This window comes from Lithobates pipiens, unplaced genomic scaffold (genome assembly GCF_037356315.1).
Source record: "Lithobates pipiens isolate NorthernLeopardFrog02 unplaced genomic scaffold, aLitPip1_a1.2 Scaffold_28, whole genome shotgun sequence".
Taxonomy (NCBI): domain Eukaryota; kingdom Metazoa; phylum Chordata; class Amphibia; order Anura; family Ranidae; genus Lithobates; species Lithobates pipiens.
In genome coordinates this window covers 18,317,444-18,335,022 of record NW_027507789.1, presented here as the reverse complement: position 1 = coordinate 18,335,022, position 17,579 = coordinate 18,317,444, and the positions used below count along the sequence as shown (strand labels likewise).

Here is a 17,579-nt window from a genome sequence, read left to right as displayed (position 1 = left end):
GGTGGCTTGGTGCCACATACCACAGCATACCTTCAGAGGTCTAGTGGCATCCATTCATTGAAGGGTGGTCATAATGTTATGGCTGATCGTTGTATAAAACGAATGAAAGCCTGCATGTGCAGTTCTTCTATAACACGGTCGATAGGTTGCCTGCTGCGTCCCGGCACTGGTGGGGGGTTGTGGGGAGGTGAGACATCGGTTGGCGGTCTAAAGAGAGAAAAGTGGATTTTCTGGAACACGGTGGAGCAGCGCTGGAGATTTCCTCACTTTCCAGGCTGGTTATAACCTCTGTAATCCCATAATCCAACTCCGGGGAACCGAGCACACAGATAAATGGGATTAGAGATGATCTAAATTCAGAAACTCAAACAGCTTCCTGGCTCACCGCCGCGCCTATACACTGCCAGATCCGTCTATAACGTTCCCTCCATAGATATCCATGTACAGACCTATCCCCATACACAGCCAGATCCGTCTATACCGTTCCCTCCATAGATATCAATGTACAGATCTATCCCCATACACAGCCAGATCCGTCTATACCGTTCCCTCCATAGATATCAATGTACAGACCTATCCCCATACACTGCCAGATCCGTCTATACCGTTCCCTCCATAGATATCAATGTACAGACCTATCCCCATACACAGCCAGATCCGTCTATACCGTTCCCTCCATAGATATCAATGTACAGACCTATCCCCATACACAGCCAGATCCGTCTATACCGTTCCCTCCATAGATATCAATGTACAGATCTATCCCCATACACAGCCAGATCCGTCCAAACTGTTCCCACAAAGTTGGGAGCATGAAATTGTCCCAAATATCTTGGTATGCTGACGTCTTAAGAGTTCCCTGGACTGGAGCTAAGGGGCCAAGTCCAACCGCTTAAACACAACCCCACACCACAATCCCCCCTCCACCAAATGATTTGGGCCAGTGCGCAAAGACATGGATGAGTGAGATTGGGGTGGAGGAACTTGACTGTCCTGACCTCAACCCGATAGAACACCTTTGATGTGAATCAGAGAGGAGACTTCGAGCCAGGCCTTCTCACCCAACATCAGTGCCTGACCTCACAAATGCGCTTTTGGAGGAATGGTCAAACATTCCCATAGACACCCTCCTAAACCTTGTGGACGGCCTTCCCAGAAGAGTTGAAGCTGTTATAGCTGCAAAGGGTGGGGCAACGCAATACTGAACCCTACGGACCAAAACTGGGATGCCATTAAAGTTTCATGTGTGTGAAAAAGGCAGGTGTACCAATACTTTTGACATAGTGTATATATTTTCTGAAAGCAGACACCCTAGAGCAGCCATTCTCAACTAGGGTTCCGTTGAACCCAGGGGTTCCTCCAGAGGTTGCTAGGGGTTCCTTGAGCTGTGGCTGATGAACCACCTATTTGATGATGCCTACAGAGTTTGAGGTTCATCACCACTTGGAAAAGCCAGCCGCATGACCAGGGCCGTCTTTAATATTGATTGGACCCTGGGCAAAAATGTTCTTAGGGCCCCCCTCCCCCCATGCAATTTCGCTCTCCACCTTCTCTGAGACATACAATAAATAGCAGTTAGACTTAAAATCAGTTTACTGTATCAGATCAGGCAGCAATTGCGATTGGTTGCCAGAGGTTACAGCATATCATTACTGCTTACTGACTGGTTGCTAGAGGTTACAGCACTCCTTAAGACTCACTGATTAGTTGCTAGAGGTTACAGTACATTTCTGCTTGTTGTTTGGCTGCTAGAGATTACTGTACAGTAATACTTCTCACTGGTTGCTATAGGTTACAGCACATCTTCTCCTCACTGCAGGGGGGCATGATGCATGAATGCTGCATTTATTTACATATCAATGCAGTTGGCCTCAGCTATTTACATATGAATGCCAGTATTTACATGTAAACACAGGTCTGCAGGTGAGTCATCTGTACACAACAATAGGGCAGAGCTGGGCAGCATTAGTAGCAGCACAGGACTAAAACTTCAAGGTGACAAGGGAATGTAAACTGGGATAGTTGGCAAGTATGAGGCAGCTGCTTTGGGCCCCACAACAATGACAGGGCCCAGGGCAGCTGCCCCTTTTGCCCTGCCTTAAAGACAGCCCTGCGCATGACACCAAATATCTTTTTAGCTGCCTTTAAGGGTGGTATTCTGAACACCACTTTAAGTGCCGGACGATCTTCCTATTGACCACCAATATCAGGAGCATCTTTCCTATTGATGATTTGGTTCTAATAAGGGTTCTTCGAAACATGAAAATAATTTTTGGGGGTTCCTCTAGGGTTAAGAGGTTGAGAAAGCCTGCCCTAGAGAATAAAATAGTGGTAGTTCCAATTTTTTTTTAAGTCACTTGATATTACCGTAGAGGTCTAGGAAACCCAAAACGAGAGTAGATACCCAACATGTCAAACTTTAAATGAACTTGCGCTTGTAAAATGGCGACAAACTTCAGTACCCTAAACCTTCTATAGGCGGTGCTTCAAAACACCCCCCTATAGGTCATCAGTCTAGTGTTACATAGGACGGTTTTTAGGTGACAGGTTCTCTTTAATGAGAAACGCAGGGTCTAAAAAAACCTCCAATGTCTCCTCTGGGCTCCACTGCAGGTATTGCAATGCACATCAAATTGCAATACATCCCTTCCCTGGACACCGATAGGCTGACCCAAAAGTGATGTCATAGATGTGGCTTTCCAGGTCACAGCAAGAAGGGGAGGAGTGCGGAGGTGTGTCCACTCCTCTCACACCCCTCCACACGCTGCCACCCCCAGGCCCGCAGATGGGCAAGCGGAACCCAGGATGTATGGTGGGGGTGCCCCGGGTCCAAGGGGGGGGGGGGGGGGGTTTGGAGGCAATCGGGCGCCAGTGCAGCCGTCCGAATGTTTCCATCTGACAGGCAGGAGGCAGGGCTGCAGCCAGCGGATTGTGTGTGTAATTTAAAAAATCAAACATAAAAAAAAAAAAAAAAAAAAAAATATTCCAAAAACGCACCACAGAAAATGGAAAAAAGATGAAATGAAGAAAATTATTTTTTTACAAAGACGCCCAGCAAAAAATGAGAAAGAGAATTATTTTAAAAATGCAATGCAACAAAATGAAACATGAAAAAATGAAATGGAAAAAATTCCAAAAATACACCGCAAAAAAAAAATGTAATGAAAAAAAAAATTACTCCAAAAGACGCAACCTAAAAAATGAAAAAAAAAATGAAATGAAAAAAAAAATGATTCCAAAAAATGCACCACAAACGCATCTAAACACAGGCAAACGCACATGCAGAAATGCACAGTGAACGCCTTGTGGTGTAAATGAAAAGGAAAATAAAAGAAAAAAATGAGAAATAATTATTTTAAAAATGCAATGCAACAAAATGAAACATGAAAGAATTAAATGGAAAAAAAAAAAATTCCAAAAACACACCTCAAAAAAAAAACGTTATGGAAAAATGAAAAAAAAAATGACTCCAAATGACGCACCATAAAAAATGAAAAAAATGAAATAAAAAAAAAACGATTCTAGAAAATGCACCACAAAAAAAAAAAGAAAAGGAAAATAAAAGAGAAAAAAATATTCAAAAAATGCACCACAAACGCATCTAAACATAGACAAACGCAGATGCAGAAACGCACAGTGAACGCCTTGTGGTGTAAATGAGCCCGAGGGGCCAGTCCACACAAGATGCAGTCATTGTGCATTTTTAATTGTAGCATAAATGCATATGCAAGAAAAATGAATATATTCCAATGATCCTAGTTAACACCATTGCAGTAACTGCTTTCATATGCATTTTAAAAAAAAATGCAGCATGCTGCATTTTTCTGCACTGCAAGCGTACATTAATGTGTGCGCAAAAAAAAGGATTTTTTTTTTTTTTACAAATTTAAAAAAAAAAAGTGAAAAAAAATGTGAATAAAGACAAAAATGCATGTAAATGTTCTGAAAACATGCAGAAACGCATAGTGAACGCAGAGATTGTGGTGTAAGGGCTTGTTTACACCACAATCTCATGCATGCGTTTACGTGCATATGCAGTGAGTTTTTGGTGTGTTCGGATTTTTTTTTTTTTTTTACTTATTTTTAATATTTTTACTTTTTTTTTTTTATTCAAAGTTGCGTTTGCATGGGTTTGTGCATGTTTGTGATGCGTTTGCGCGTGTTTATGTGCATTTCCAGTGTGGAAAAATGCCTCATGTTTTGTCATGCCAACTTTTTTGTCATGCATATGCGTTCACACTTCGCTTATGCATTTCCGTGCATTTGCAGTGCGCTCTGTTGCGGCAAAATGCTGCATGTTTTATTTTTATTTTTATTCCATTTTTTTTTTTTTTTAACATATGCGTTCGTATTGCTATTTATGGTACATTTAGAAACGCACCTGCCTGTGGTGTAAACGGCGGTGGAAAGGACAGAGGATGGAGGGGAAGGTACCACACAGGGGAGGTACCACAAGCAGCATCCTCATCCCCTCCATCCAGGCAGGAAAGGGTGAGCGAGCGATGCAGCGCCCAGGTCTGACCTGCAGGGGGAGCCGGGCTCCTCGGCGCTCATCATCATCATGTAAATTGCCTGTATCACAGGCTGGATTGCAGAGAGGAGAGGAGAAGAGCAGCTGGAGCGGGGAACCTGACTTGTTGATTTCCATCAGTCGGAGGCTGCGGAGGGCGAGGAGGAGCGGGGAGATGTGAGCCGAGGCCCGGAGGCTGGAGGAGGTAACGCTGTGCGATGTGTGTGGATGGAGGTGTCTGCAGTGTACACTCATCACCCCTCTCCGCTCTCATCGCCATTTATATGGTGAAGTGTTTACTGTGTGACGTAGGAGAGCGATGGAGGGGCAGCAAACCGTGTGCCATTGTCCTGTCACACCGACTGGATCTGGCAGCTGGGTGACGGCGGGGGGTACTGGCATGAATGCCCGGGGGGGGGGGGGAGGTGGTGTGACAGCGCACCGAACTGTCCGGGGTGACAGCCGGGTGCAACACTCAACTCTTATGCTGTATAGCAGGTGCTGTCATACCTTACATTCACATCCCCTATAATGGAAGGCTGGGTTATGTCATACACATGCCATACTACACCGTGCCATCACACCCAACTACCTGTGTACCCCTGACACAACCCCCCGCCCCCCGATCCCTGCACACCCCGGATATTATATACATACTATTACCCTGTCACCAGATATTATATACATATATATACTATTACCCTGTCACCAGATATCATATACATATATATACTATTACCCTGTCACCATATATTATATACATACTACAACCCTCACACCGGATACGATATACATACTGCCACCCCCTCATCAGATATTATATATATACACACTACAAACCTGTCACCGGATATTGTATACACACTACAACCCTCACACCGGATATTATATACATACTACAACCCTCACACCAGATACGATATACATACTACAACCCTCACACCGGATATTATATACATACTACAACCCTCACACCGGATACGATATACATACTACAACCCTCACACCGGATATTATATACATGCTGCCACCCCCTCATCAGACATTATATATACACACTACGAACCTGTCGCCGGATATTATATACATACTATACTACAAACTTGGCACCGGATATTGTATACACACTACCACCCTCACACCGGATACGATAAACATACTACAACCCTCACACCAGATATTATATACATACTATTACCCTGTCACCAGATATTATATACAATACTATACTACAAACCTGCCACCAGATATTATATACATATTACAACCCTCACACCGGATACAATATACATACTACAAACCTCACACCGGATATTATATACATACTACAAACCCTCGCACCGGATACGATATACATACTGCCATCCCCTCATCAGATATTATTATATATACACACTACAAAACTGTCACTGGATATTATAGACATACTACAATTCTCACATCGGATACTATATACATACTACTGTAATCTCACCTGATAATGTATACATACTACTTTCCTCCTGCAGACAACGGGTCAGATGTTATCTACATACTACAAACCCAGCACCGGATATTATATACATACTGCAACCCAGAGAGTATACACATGCTACTGTGTTGTAATACGATATGGTATGCATACTACAAACCTGTGGCGGGAAAATATATACATACCACTGTCCCCTCACAAGATATTATATACATACTACTGTCCCCTCACCGGATATTATATACATACTACTGTCCCCTCACCAGATATTATATACATACTACTGTCCCCTCACCAGATATTATATACATACTACTGTCCCCTCACCAGATATTATATACATACTACTGTCCCCTCACCAGATATTATATACATACTACTGTCCCCTCACCAGATATTATATACATACTACTGTCCCCTCACCAGATATTATATACATACTACTGTCCCCTCACCAGATATTATATACATACTACTGTCCCCTCACCAGATATTATATACATACTACTGTCCCCTCACCGGATATTATATACATACTACTGTCCCCTCTACGGATATTATATACATACCACTGTCCCCTCACCGGATATTATATACATACTACTGTCCCCTCATCAGATATTATATACATACTACTGTCCCCTCACCAGATATTATATATAAACCACTGTCCCCTCACCAGATATTATATACATACTACTCTCCCCTCACCTGATATTATATACATACTACTCTCCCCTCACCTGATATTATATACATACTACTGTCCTCTCACTGGATATTATATACATACTTCTGTCCCCTCACCAGATATTATATACATACTACTGTCCCTCACCGGATATTATATACATACTACTGTCCCCTCACCAGATAGTATATACATACTACTGTCCCCTCACCAGATATTATATACATACTACTCTCCCCTCACCTGATATTATATACATACTACTGTCCTCTCACTGGATATTATATACATACTACTGTCCCCTCACCAGATATTATATACATACTACTGTCACCTCACCGGATATTATATACATACTACTGTCCCCTCACTGGATATTATATACATACTACTGTCCTCCCTCACCGGATATTATATACATACTACTGTCTCCTCACCTGATATTATATACATACTACTGTCACCTCACCGGATATTATATACATACTACTGTCCCCTCACTGGATATTATACAGATTATACTGTCCCCTCACCAGATTTTATATGAGAAATATTGTGCCGTGAGGAACGGTGAGCAGCGGGGAGCGATATGCAGTGAGGAGCAGTGTATGGTGAAGAGTAATGTGCAGTGAGGAGTAGCGTGAGGAGCAGTGTGCGGTGAGGAGCAATGTGAGGAGTGGTGTGCGGCGAGGAGTGGTGTTTGGTGAGAAGCAGTGTCTGGTGAGGAGCAGTGTGTGGTGGGAGCAGTGTGTGGTGAGGAGCGGTGTTCGGTGAGGAGCGGTGTTCGGTGAGGAGCGGTGTTCGGTGAGGAGCGGTGTTCGGTGAGGAGCAGTGTTCGGTGAGGAGCAGTGTGCGGTGAGGAGCAGTGTGTGGTGAGGAGCAGTGTGCGGTGAGGAGCGCAGTGAGGAGCGGTGTGTGGTGAGAAGCAGTGTGCGGTGAGGAGCGTAGTGAGGAGCGGTGTGTGATGAGGAGCAGTGTGCGGTGAGGAGCAGTGTGTGGTGAGGAGCAGTGTGCGGTGAGAAGCAGTGTGTGGTGAGGAGCAGTGTGCGGTGAGAAGCGGTGTGCGGTGAGGAGCGTAGAGGAGCGGTGTGTGGTGAGAAGCAGTGTGTGGTGAGAAGCAGTGTGCGGTGAGGAGCAGTGTGTGGTGAGGAGTGGTGAGAAGCAGTGTGCGGTGAGGAGCGGTGTGTGGTGAGAAGCAGTGTGTGGTGAGGAGCAGTGTGCGGTGAGAAGCGGTGTGCGGTGAGGAGCAGTGTGTGGTGAGGAGTGGTGAGAAGCAGTGTGCGGTGAGGAGCGGTGTGCGGTGAGGAGCGTAGTGAGGAGTGGTGTGTGGTGAGAAGCAGTGTGCGGTGAGGAGCAGTGTGCGGTGAGGAGCGGTGTGCGGTGAGGAGCGTAGTGAGGAGTGGTGTGTGGTGAGAAGCAGTGTGTGGTGAGAAGCAGTGTGCGGTGAGGAGCGGTGTGCGGTGAGGAGCGTAGTGAGGAGTGGTGTGTGGTGAGAAGCAGTGTGCGGTGAGGAGCAGTGTGCGGTGAGAAGCGGTGTGCGGTGAGGAGCGTAGAGGAGCGGTGTGTGGTGAGAAGCAGTGTGTGGTGAGAAGCAGTGTGCGGTGAGAAGCAGTGTGCGGTGAGGAGCAGTGTGTGGTGAGGAGTGGTGAGAAGCAGTGTGCGGTGAGGAGCGGTGTGCGGTGAGGAGCGTAGTGAGGAGTGGTGTGTGGTGAGAAGCAGTGTGTGGTGAGAAGCAGTGTGCGGTGAGGAGCGGTGTGCGGTGAGGAGCGTAGTGAGGAGTGGTGTGTGGTGAGAAGCAGTGTGCGGTGAGGAGCGGTGTGCAGTGAGGAGCGGTGTGTGGTGAGAAGCAGTGTGTGGTGAGGAGCAGTGTGCGGTGAGGAGCGTAGAGGAGCGGTGTGTGGTGAGAAGCAGTGTGTGGTGAGGAGCAGTGTGCGGTGAGGAGCGGTGTGCAGTGAGGAGCGGTGTGTGGTGAGAAGCAGTGTGTGGTGAGGAGTAGTGTGCGGTGAGGAGCAGTGTGCGGTGAGTAGCAGCGTGTGGTGAGTAGCAACGTGTGGTGAGGAGCGGTGTGCGGTGAGGAGCGTAGTGAGGTAGCAGTGTGTGGTGAGGAGCAGTGTGTGGTGAGGAGCGGTGTGCGGTGAGGAGCGGTGTGCGGTGAGGAGCGTAGTGAGGAGCGGTGTGTGGTGAGGAGCGGTGTGCGGTGAGGAGCGTAGTGAGGAGCGGTGTGTGGTGAGGAGCGTAGTGAGGAGCGGTGTGCGGTGAGGAGCGTAGTGAGGAGCAGTGTGCGGTGAGGAGCAGTGTGTGGTGAGGAGTGGTGAGAAGCAGTGTGCGGTGAGGAGCGGTGTGCGGTGAGGAGCGTAGTGAGGAGTGGTGTGTGGTGAGAAGCAGTGTGCGGTGAGGAGCAGTGTGCGGTGAGGAGCGTAGTGAGGAGTGGTGTGTGGTGAGAAGCAGTGTGCGGTGAGGAGCAGTGTGCGGTGAGGAGCGGTGTGCAGTGAGGAGCGGTGTGTGGTGAGAAGCAGTGTGTGGTGAGAAGCAGTGTGCGGTGAGGAGCGGTGTGCAGTGAGGAGCGGTGTGTGGTGAGAAGCAGTGTGTGGTGAGAAGCAGTGTGCGGTGAGGAGCAGTGTGCGGTGAGGAGCGGTGTGCAGTGAGGAGCGGTGTGTGGTGAGAAGCAGTGTGCGGTGAGGAGTAGTGTGCGGTGAGGAGCAGTGTGCGGTGAGGAGCAGCGTGTGGTGAGTAGCAGCGTGTGGTGAGGAGCGGTGTGCGGTGAGGAGCGTAGTGAGGTAGCAGTGTGTGGTGAGGAGCGGTGTGCGGTGAGGAGCGTAGTGAGGTAGCAGTGTGTGGTGAGGAACGGTGTGCGCTGAGGAGCGTAGTGAGGAGCGGTGTGTGGTGAGGAGCGGTGTGCGGTGAGGAGCGTAGTGAGGAGCGGTGTGTGGTGAGGAGCGTAGTGAGGAGCGGTGTGCGGTGAGGAGCGTAGTGAGGAGCAGTGTGCGGTGAGGAGCGTAGTGAGGAGCGGTGTGCGGTGAGGAGCGTAGTGAGGAGCAGTGTGCGGTGAGGAGCGTAGTGAGGAGCAGTGTGCGGTGAGGAGCGTAGTGAGGAACAGTGTGCGGTGAGGAGCGTAGTGAGGAGCAGTGTGCGGTGAGGAGCGGTGTGTGGTGAGGAGCAGTGTGCGGTGAGGAGCAGTGTGCGGTGAGGAGCAGTGTGCGGTGAGGAGCAGTGTGTGGTGAGGAGCGGTGTGCGGTGAGGAGCGGTGTGTGGTGAGGAGCGGTGTTCAGCCACTCCTGCAGCACCAAAACAGTTCTTATCCAGGCTGGAGATGGTCGGATGGTCAGTGTGCTGAGAAGATGGACATTTGTCTGGTCTGGTCTGACTCTTGCCTGTGGTTGGGACTATCTGGCTGGTATATGGTAAGTAGATGATCGGTGGATTGTAGAAGAGGTGTGATTGGAGGAGAGCACAGACCCGTTACTCTCGTCTTACACCGCAATTTATCAAAATGAGGAGACCGAGCAACATTTATTATTCCAGAAACCAAAGAGTGCGACAGGAAGAGATTGTCAGGGCTCATTAGAGAACTCTTGTACAGCTGTGTGTGTGTATAGGGTATGTATAGTATAGTGTGTGTGTGTATGTGTGTGTGTATATATATATATATATAGATAGATAGATAGAGTATAGTATGGTGTGTGTGTGCATAGGATATGTATAGTATAGTGTGTGTGTATAGGGTATTTATAGTGTGTGTGTGTGTATAGGGTATGTATAGTATAGTGTGTGTGTGTGTGTGTGTGTGTGTGTGTGTGTGTGTGTATAGATTATAGTATGGTGTGGGTGTGTGTGTATGGGGTGTGTATAGGGTATGTATAGTGTGTGCGTGTGTTTGTGTATGTATAGGGTATGTGTAGTATAGCGTGTATGTGTATAGGGTATGTATAGTATAGTGTGTGTGTGTATACTCTATATATAGTAGTGTGTGTGTGTGTGTGTGTGTGTGTGTGTATAGTGTATGTATAGTGTGTGTGTGTATAGGGTGTGTGTGTGTGTGTGTATAGTGTATGTAAAGTGTGTGTGTGTATAGGGTATGTGTAGTGTGTGTGTGTATAGGGTATGTGTAGTGTGTATGTAAGTGTGTGTGTAGAGTGTGTATAGGGTATGTGTAGTGTGTATGTGAGTGTGTGTAGAGTGTGTATAGGGTATGTGTAGTGTGTGTGTGTAGTGTGTGTATAGGGTATGTGTAGTGTGTGTGTGTGTGTGTGTGTATATAGGGTGTGTGGTGTGTGTGTGTGTGTGTATAGGGTATGTGTAGTGTGTGTGTGTGTGTGTGTAGTGTGTGTATAGGGTATGTGTAGTGTGTGTGTGTGTGTGTGTAGTGTGTGTATAGGGTATGTGTAGTGTGTGTGTGTGTGGTGTGTGTATAGGGTATGTGTAGTGTGTATGTGTGTGTGTGTAGTGTGTGTATAGGGTATGTGTAGTGTGTGTGTGTGTAGGGTGTATGTAGCATAGTATTTTAATTTCGGTGCACACTACTCTCTTCTTTCAATCTGTTGTGTTTATTATGGACGGGGCAGCGGCATAGACTCAGTGCTGACCTCAGATCAACTTCAAAATGAAATTAAAGGAATAATAGGAACAACAAAAAAGCAGAAAATGGGTTATTTGCCCAAAGAGCTAGCAATCTTTATGAAAGTACAGTTTTCTAACTGATCCTAATCTCTGCCTATGTAGATTGTCTGCTTTCCCTGCAGCAGCTATGGGTTCAAGGGGTTAACCTCAGAGAACCGGAAACTGTGTCTACACACACACAGATCCCGGTTCTCGGTGTGCCACGAGCGATGGTGGGAGCCCGGTGGTGATCGCGACCGCCGGGCGCTCGCATCGGCTCCATGGGTGAGCAGGACGCGCCCCTAGTGGCCACAGGGTGCAGTGACGTCACATAAAGTGACGTTTCGCCCAGCTGTGCCATTCTGACGCAGTACAACTGCGGCGGCTGGTCAGCAAGTGGTTAAGTAGGCGGGAATGATGAGCAGGATATCATCAGCAGCTGAGTAACTGTAGAGAGAGATTGGAGCTGACAATTAGCCACAGCTGAGCGGCCCGCTCAGAGAAGGAAGGGCTGAGCCCAGTCCTGACACCCGACTTCCTCTCTTGTAGTGCTGCTTCTCTTGCCCTCAGGCTTAGGGCCTCTGTCTGTTCCCTCAAAGACTTCATCTGTACTGGGCAGATGGGCACACCTCCGGGTGCTCACTGGCAGCCACAAGGACTCCTGGCAAGGCTGGAGCCCCGAATTACTGTCAGACCGGAGATTATAAGGGCTGTGCCTGCTGCACACGCAACTTGCTGGTCTCTGGCAAGACCTGGACACAGGACTGGAGGCTTCATCCTTCCCAAAACTCTTTGAAGTCTCTGGACTCCAGAACCCAATGTAGGAATTATAAAACCCGGAGAAAACTGAAAAGCCTGTCTTCTCCATTCAGAACCGATATTTCGGAACCACTCAGTCTGAAACTCTGAGAACACGGTGGCAGGGAACCAGGGGACACATGCGCGCTGCACTTGGTGGTGTGTGGCTCCTGGCGTTAGCCTGCTGCAGAACCTGCCTTTTTGGTCTTTATCTACCATCTATGGTCACTTTTGGCGCATGTTTTTTTCTGACGCAGAAAAACATCTAGCTATCCCAGCAGTTCCTGGTCCCTTTTCTTTTTTTAGTAGATATAGAAGGCATTGTACGTTGCAAACGACCAGCATCCCCTGAGGAAGCCCGACTTATGGGCGAAACATGTTGGGAAGTCCATCATATATTGCTGTGTTGTTGAAGCTGTAAATCAACTGTACTAGCCATTGTTTGTATCTCCTTTTTCTTCATTCTTTTTTCTAATGAATGAATTCTTATCTCGTTTTTCAAAATAAAGGAACGTTTTATACATTATATTTGATATTTCTTTCAATTGTATATATATATATATATATATATATATATATATATATATATATAAAACCCGGAGAAAACTGAAAAGCCTGTCTTCTCCATTCAGAACCTATATTCCGGAACCAGTCAGTCTGCAACTCTGAGAACACGGTGGCAGGGAACCAGGGGGACACATGCACGCTGCACTTGGCAGTGTGTGGCTCCTGGCGTTAGCCTGCTGCAGAACCTGCCTTTTTGGTCTTTTATCTACCATCTTTGGTCACTTTTGCCGCATGTTTCTTCTGACACAGCAAAACATCTAGCTATCCCGGCAGTTCCTGGTCCCTTTGCTTTTTAGTAGATATAGAAGGTATTGTACGGCAAACGACCAGCATCCCCTGAGGAAGCCCGACTTATGGGCGAAACATGTTGGGAAGTCCATCATATATTGCTGTGTTGTTGAAGCTGTAAATCAACTGTACTAGCCATTGTTTGTATCTTCTTTTTCTTCATTCTTTTTTCTAATGAATGAATTCTTATCTCGTTTTTCAAAATAAAGGAACGTTTTATACATTATATTTGATATTTCTTTCAATTTTATATATATATATATATATATATATATATACAGGGCTCGACAAACCCCGGGCGCCCGGTCGCATTTGCGACTAGAATTCGTGTCCTGGCGCCTGGGGCAACGCTGCTGGGGTATCCTGTCTCCATTTGGACCCCAAACTCCGCCGCGCAATTGCATCGGGCCGCGCCGGCCAGTAATTGAGGCCGCGGCTTTGCGGCCTTCTAAAATCTTTCGGTAGTCTGGCGCCATCTTGTGGTGGATGTAGAAATTACACCCTATTCCAATAATGCTAATCCTAATGGAGTGAAGCTCCCCTGCCTGTTTTTCACTGCCCGCCCATTTCCTTCCCAAAGTGAAGAGAAGGAAGTGATTGCGGGCGTCATCTGGCGCCTTTTGCCCAACGGTGAGTGTGGTGGCTGGTAAATGGCTTCTCATTATATTATATATTAATATATATATTAATATATATATATATATATATTAATATATATATATATATATATATATATATATATATTATATTATTTTTTTTTTTTTTTGTAAAAAGTAAAAAAAAATATTTTAATTAAGGGGAAAAAAATATATATTTGTAATCCTCCCTGCTTGACCCCTTTCACAAGGGCTGTCTGATCAGGTTCACCTGTCAGTTTTTCAGGCGGACCTGATCTAACCCTTAGCGGGGATATGACGTTAATAAGCGGGAACATGGCGGAAATAAAAGTCACATTCTTTTGTTAACCACTTTGTGCCCGTGCTATAGACAAAAGATGTCTACAGCGCGGACACCAATTGCCGGGAGGGCGTCCCTGGACATCCTCCTGTTTACTTCCCCTCTGAACGCCGCCATGGGCGCGCATCGGGGAAGTTCTGTGTTGGCCGTGTCCCTTGGATACAGCAAATCACAGATCATGCTAAATGGCCAATCACAGCGGCCATTTAGCACTCAAGCGGTGTGTCCAATGAGAGGTGATCTCATATGTGGGGGGCTGGGGGCTATCTTCCCCTCACTCGTCTCCATGTCAGGCCAGGGACAGGTCCAGATCGCCGTCACGGACCTGGCTCCTCACTTTTTTAGCTGGCTCCTAGAATCCAAGCAAATTTGTCAACCCCTGTGTATATATATAAAACCCGGAGAAAACTGAAAAGCCTGTCTTCTCCATTCAGAACCTATATTCCGGAACCAGTCAGTCTGCAACTCTGAGAACACGGTGGCAGGGAACCAGGGGGACACATGCGCGCTACACTTGGTGGTGTGTGGCTCCTGGCGTTAGCCTGCTGCAGAACCTGCCTTTTTGGTCTTTTATCTACCATCATTGGTCACTTTTGGCGCTTGGTTTCTTCTGACACAGCAAAACATCTAGCTATCCTGGCAGATCCTGGTCCCTTTGCTTTTTAGTAGATATAGAAGGCATTGTACGTTGCAAACGACCAGCATCCCCTGAGGAAGCCAGACTTATGGGCGAAACATGTTGGGAAGTCCATCATATATTGCTGGGTTGTTGAAGACGTAAATCAACTGTGCTAGCCATTGTTTGTATCTCCTTTTTTTTTTTTTTCATTCTTTTTTTTCTAATGAATGAATTTTTATCTCGTTTTTCAAAATAAAGGAACGTTTTATACATTATATTTGATATTTCTTTCAATTTATTTGCTCCTATAAAGTCCCAATTTCTGTGCCTCCTTATAGGGCCTAGCACTGTCACGGTATATATAAATATAGTACGTGTGTATGTATAAGTGCACACAGGTGTGTGTGTGTGTGTGTGGTATGTATTCATAGTTGTGTGTGTATGGTGTGTATTTGGTGTGTGCATAGTACATGTGGGTGTATGGTGTGTGTAGTGTATATGTTCTATGTGTATGTTATCTGGTTGATTTACCAAAGGAAAACAGGCTGTGCACTTTGCAGATTAGTACATGGGGTGAAGCTCAATGGAAGTTTGCAGAGCTTTTGCTCACTTACTTATCTCTGGAGCAACTGCACAGTCTATATGCCTTTAGTAAATCAACTCCCATGTGTGTGTCTGTGTGAGTGTGTAAGGTGTGTGTACTCACAACTGTGTGTATAGTGTGTGTGTGTAATGTACACTTACAATTGTGTCTATATAGTGTGCACTCATCTAGGTTGTGTGTGTGGTGTGTACTCACAGCTATGTGTGCATGATGTGTGCTCACAGTTGTGTGTGTGTGTATAGGTGAGTATATAATGTATATGGTATGGGTAATACAGTGTGAAAAAGTATTCATACCCCCTTGTCATTTCCCACATTTTGTCACAACCAAAAGCGTAAATGTATTTTATTGTGATTTTATATGATAGACCAACACAAAGCGGCACATAATTGTGAAGTGGAAGGAAAGCGATAAATGGTTTACGGAGATTAAAATTACACACAGGTGGTCTCTATTTACTAATTAGGTGACTTCCATAGGCAATTGGTTCCACTAGATTTTATTTAGGGGAATCAGAGTAAAGGGGGGCTGAATACAAAAGTACCCCCCACACTTTTCACATATTTATTTGTAAAAATGTTGAAAACCATTTATCATTTTCCTTCCACTTCACAATTATGAGCCACTTTGTGTTGGTCTATCACATAAAATCCCAATAAAATACATTTATGTTTTTGGTTGTAACATGAAAAAATGTGGACATTTTTAAGGGGTATAAATACTTTTTCAATGCACTTTATGTGTATAGGGGGTGTGTGTGTGTGTGTGTGTGTGTGTGTGTGTATATGGTATGTGTATAGTGTGATTATATGGTATGTGTATAGGGTATGTATATGGTATGTGTATAGTGTGTGTTTGTGTGTGTGTGTGCATATGGTATGTGTATAGGGGGTGTATATGGAATGTGTATAGGGGGTGTGTATAGGGTATGTGTGTATAGGGGTGTATAGGGTATGTGTGTATAGGGGTGTATAGGGTATGTGTGTATAGGGGTGTATGAGATGTTCCTCACAGTTGTATTGTGGTGAACAGTACAAGGCGTCGGTGTGTGTAGTGTATGATGTCAGTGTGTGTAGTGTACGGCGTTGGTGCGTGTAGTGTATGGCATCGCTGTGTGTAGTGTACGTCGGTGTGTGTGTAGTGTACGATGTCGGTGTGTGTAGTGTACGATGTTGGTGTGTGTAGTGTACGGTCTTGGTGTGTGTAGTGTACGGTGTCGGTGTGTGTAGTGTACGATGTCGGTGTGTGTAGTGTACAGTGTGTACAGTGTCGGTGTATGTAGTGTACGGTGTGTGTAGGGTGTCGGTGTGTGTAGTGTATGATGTTGGTGTGTGTAGTGTACAGTGTCGGTGTGTGTAGTGTACGGTGTGTGTACGTTGTCGGTGTGTGTAGTATATGATGTCGGTGTGTGTAGTATATGATGTCGGTGTGTGTATTGTATGATGTCGGTGTGTGTAGTGTACAGTGTCGGTGTGTGTAGTGTACGGTGTGTGTACGGTGTTGGTGTGTGTAGTGTATGATGTCGGTGTGTGTAGTGTACTGTGTCGGTGTGTGTAGTGCACGGTGTCGGTGTGTGTATTGTACGATGTCGGTGTGTGTAGTGTACGGTGTCGGTGTGTGTAGTGTATGATGTTGGTGTGTGTATTGTATGATGTCTGTGTGTGTAGTGTACAGTGTCGGTGTGTGTAGTGTACGGTGTCGGTGTGTGTAGTGTACAGTGTTGGTGTGTGTAGTGTGTGATGTCAGTATGTGATGTCGGTGTGTGTAGTATACGGTGTCGGTGTGTGTAGTGTGTGATGTCGGTGTGTACGGTATCGGTGTGTGTAGTGTACAGTGTGTGTAGTGTACGGTGTGTGTACGGTGTTGGTGTGTGTAGTGTATGATGTCGGTGTGTGTATTGTATGATGTCGGTGTGTGTAGTGTACAGTGTCGGTGTGTGTAGTGTACGGTGTGTGTACGGTGTCGGTGTGTGTAGTGTACGGTGTCGGTGTGTGTAGTGTGTGATGTCGGTGTGTACGGTATCGGTGTGTGTAGTGTACAGTGTGTGTAGTGTACAGTGTGTGTACGGTGTCGGTGTGTGTAGTGTACAGTGTGTGTAGTGTACGGTGTCGGTGTGTGTAGTGTACGGTGTCGGTGTGTGTAGTGTGTGATGTCGGTGTGTGATGTCGGTGTGTACGGTATCGGAGTGTGTAGTGTACAGTGTGTGTAGTGTACGGTGTGTGTACGGTGTCGGTGTGTGTAGTGTATGATGTCGGTGTGTGTATTGTATGATGTCGGTGTGTGTAGTGTACAGTGTCGGTGTGTGTAGTGTACGGTGTCGGTAAATCTTCCGGCACACACACCAGTATCGTAGTTGTGAGTGGAGATGGCGGTGATGGGGGTGAGTGGAGATGGCGGTGATGGGGGTGAGTGGAGATGGCGGTGATGGGGGTGAGTGGAGATGGCGGTGATGGGGGTGAGTGGAGATGGCGGTGATGG

At 46.3% G+C, this 17,579-nt stretch overlaps 1 protein-coding gene across 1 annotated transcript in view; it reads left to right on the top strand.

Moving 5' to 3' along the window:
* The first annotated feature begins 4,568 nt into the window (after nt 1-4,568).
* KCNB1 (potassium voltage-gated channel subfamily B member 1) overlaps nt 4,569-17,579 on the top strand; it is a 155,271-nt gene continuing 142,260 nt past the window's right edge. Inside the window, exon 1 of the mRNA XM_077458805.1 lies at nt 4,569-4,715. The gene's annotated coding sequence lies outside the window, so the exon portion shown is untranslated. The remainder of the gene's footprint in view (nt 4,716-17,579) is intronic.